The sequence below is a fragment of the Taudactylus pleione genome, unplaced genomic scaffold, assembly GCF_031769625.1.
Source record: "Taudactylus pleione unplaced genomic scaffold, aTauple2 ptg000465l, whole genome shotgun sequence".
In the NCBI taxonomy this organism is placed as follows: domain Eukaryota; kingdom Metazoa; phylum Chordata; class Amphibia; order Anura; family Myobatrachidae; genus Taudactylus; species Taudactylus pleione.
Window position 1 is genome coordinate 766,121 of NW_028284867.1, and position 3,573 is coordinate 769,693.

General features: G+C 47.6%; 1 pseudogene; it reads right to left on the bottom strand.

The window, feature by feature from the left end:
- Window positions 1–1,134: 1,134 nt before the first annotated feature.
- LOC148504593 (E3 ubiquitin/ISG15 ligase TRIM25-like) lies at window positions 1,135–2,198 on the bottom strand (annotated as a pseudogene).
- Between the last annotated feature and the right edge of the window lie 1,375 nt (window positions 2,199–3,573).

Here is a 3,573-nt window from a genome sequence, read left to right on the forward strand (position 1 = left end):
CCCTACACCCCATCACTCCACAAACAACATCGAACACAAAAGACCACAACACACTATTACTCCAGCATTACACCCCTAGGGCGAGCGCACCCTCCGCACCCTCTACCCCATTATATCGTTACACAGGACCCAGTACTCCTGCTTTTAGGAAGGTGCAGCACCCCGACACAAACAATACATCTCACATCCCATCTGCCCATACAGCAGAGCGCAGTTCTAACCCATCATTTGCAATGTACATTAGAGTCACTAACTGGTAGAATCAGATGTTACACTGTTATTATACAGACCTAATAATATTTATATTAGTATACAATGTGATTCTGAGAGCTACAACAAGTATAATGCCATATAATAGGCTGGTCACACTCTGAAAATGCAAAAAGTTGCTCTTGGTTACTTAATCAAACTATTCTGTTGTATGAGCAAAAACTGGATCTGCACCAACAGTATTAAATTATCCAACACAGGCAAAACACATAGAGCCTGATTCAGGGTTTTATGCAAACGGTTTTATGCTTGTGCGACACTGATTGTCAGCAAGTCGTGTGTATCCCCATAATTAATAATAGATATATAGATGTATATTTGGCTGGAGCAATACACTTGTCACACTGTAAATGTCACCAGTTTTTGGATAATTTCTCCCAGCTCCTGACTCCCCCAGATATAGTTATACAGCCTCTACCTACACATAATGTAGCATGAAGGGGCTCAGTGAGGGCGGCAGTGTAGGTATGTAAGTGTTTGACGGGGTCACACAAAGAGTAAAAGGACAGCTGTCCTGCCTCATAATCCAGGTATATCCTCACTCTGTCACAGGGGATATTGTCAGGTAACCGGATCTCTGTACTGTCATGTATCACTGAGTATTGATTATTCCTCCTAATCACACACCAGGACTTGTTATTATTACCAATGACTGACTGATCTCCTTTCCTGGCTATACTGGGATAACACATCCCCACCATCCATATCACTGATTTACTAATATCCACTTCCCAATAATGTCGCCCTGAGGAGAATTTCCTGGTGCTTAGTACCTGAGGATATTCAAATCTCTGTGGTGTTACTGGATATCTCTGCTTTGGTGACCAAGATGCAGATTTTGTGTCACCTGAGATCTGTATCTTATTACCAGCTGTGGTTACATCCAGTAATATGTCTGTAGCTTCCTGCACATAGATCCCTGTTACTATATCAGATAATGTGTGTAATGTCCCTGAGATGAGACCCACATCCAGATCTCCTGCACCATGGACCTGGTCATCATGTCTCTCTGTGTCCTCAGTATCACACAAGTCACCTGTGTCTGGTTCCTGTAAGACAGTCACTGGGTCACACATGTTACACAGCTCCTCAATGTGACGCATCTTCCTGGACAGCTCGTCCTTCTTTATTTCCAGCTGCTGGATCAGATCAGTGACTGAGAGTGAAATGCGCTGTTCCTGCCTGGAGATCTCACTCAGGACTCTCTTCTCCAGGTCTTCCAGCTGTCTCCTGATGTCTCTAAACAGGGCAGTGACTGTCTCTGTTACACCAGCTGCTTTTCTCTGAACTTCTCTCCTGCGCTCCTGCAGACTCTGGACTCTTTTCTCAGCTTCCTCTCTCTTTGTGGTCAGTTTCTGCAGAACATTTCTCAGCTTCTCCTTCTTCTTCTCAGAGGCCTCATCCAGGAACTCCACCTGGTGTCCCCGATGTTTTCCAGCTGAGCAGGACACACAGATACAGGCAGCGTCCTCAGTGCAGTAATACTCCAGGATCTTCTTATGGACGGAGCATTTCCTGTTCCCCAGGGCAGTGGTGGGATCAGACAAGATGTATTCTGCTGACTTGCTGTGTACTCTCAGGTGATTATCACACAGAGAAGCCTCACACATCAGACAGGATTTAGCAGCAGGTACAGGAGAGTGAATACAATAATTGCAGAAGATCCCAGTCTCCTCCTGATCTGGCCGAGTAGACAGGAAGCTCCCCACTATGTTACACAGAGGAATGTTCCGTATCAGTGCAGGACGCTACTGACATTCTGCTCTGCATTCAGGACAAGTATAAACTCCAGTCCCCTCCTGTGTATCCAGTACACGATCAATACGGACCCGGCAGAAGTTATGGCCACATCTCAGTGACACAGGATCTGTATAAATGCTCAGGCAGATGGGACAGTCCAGCTCCTGTCTCAGATCAGCAGACGCCATCGCTGGCAGCAGGAAAGGGAAATGTAAGTGAACTCTGACACTCAGATACCAGTGGGTGTGTTTCATATGTTTCCACACTGATGTTTTGTGCTGGGGCCAATTGTACAGGTACTGATAGGAAATTGGCATATATATATATTACATAATGGTTGTAGGGTGTGAGGTGCACACAGGCTCCCAGGTCCAGGAGGTCCCACACTGCACACAGATAATTCTACTCACTTTTACAGAGTCCCACATTGGTGCTGCAGGAACAACAATCATCGGGAAACTGGTGCAGCACCGATTCCTTCAAAGATTCGCATGTGTGGTAGAGAAGTCACCAGGAACATGGCGCGGACATCATTTTACAGTGTACACCGTATAGGCACAGCAGCGATTTGCAGTGTACACCGTACAGGCACAGCAGTGATTTGCAGTGTACACCGTACAGGCACAGCAGCGATTTGCAGTGTACACCGTACAGGCACAGCAGCGATTTGCAGTGTACACCGTACAGGCACAGCAGCGATTTGCAGTGTACACCATACAGGCACAGCATCATTTGCAGTGTACACTGTACAGGCACCACAGTGTTTGCAGTATCCACAGGATGAATTGGCCCACTGGGAGGTCAGGACATTTCCCGCTGGGCCTGGGCTGGCTCAGATGTGCCCCAGGCCTCCCTCTCTCACAGTTGGGGCTGCAGAGAGGATGGGATGGCCTCTGCTCCAATGCTGCCTAACCGGTCTGAGCGCCAGACACCTGCCATAGCAAATCATACAATATGTTCTCAGCTCTCCTGCCTGACCCCTACCTGCTAGCCACCGCCACAAGTACAGTTGCTGGGTGCCCGCTGCATTGTATGATATGCTAGATGTGCCCGGCCCTGGCTGTCCCCGGAACCCCCTTCTTCTTCCATTCTGCCCTGGTCCACCTCCTGCACTATGTGGAGAGACATCATAACATCATGACATCTCTGCCCATTGCTCTGAGCCGGGGGAAGTATCCATGGAACAGTAGCAGCCCTGTATCCAAGTACCTGGAGGGTGCACTCTCTATCCCCCACACACAGCCCTAATGGTCCTGCAGCCGGCACCCAGCTGATCCAGGCTGCAGTAGAGTCAGGTACTTGGCATGCAAGAAGAGAGAGCTTAGCAGCACGCCCTGACCCGAGCCAGCTCACTCCAGTCACAGTAAGCCAAAGTTAAATGTAGTGTAATTATATATTGATGCTTCTCCTGCAGGTGATAGATCTGCATACATAGCTGCCTTTAAAGGAAAAGTGGTCAAGTGTTCCCCCAGGATCTCGATACAGGGTAAATAATATAGATTTTAGTTTACCTGGCACTTTATATGCACTATGTGTATGTATGTCCAATGTCAAATAAATCTA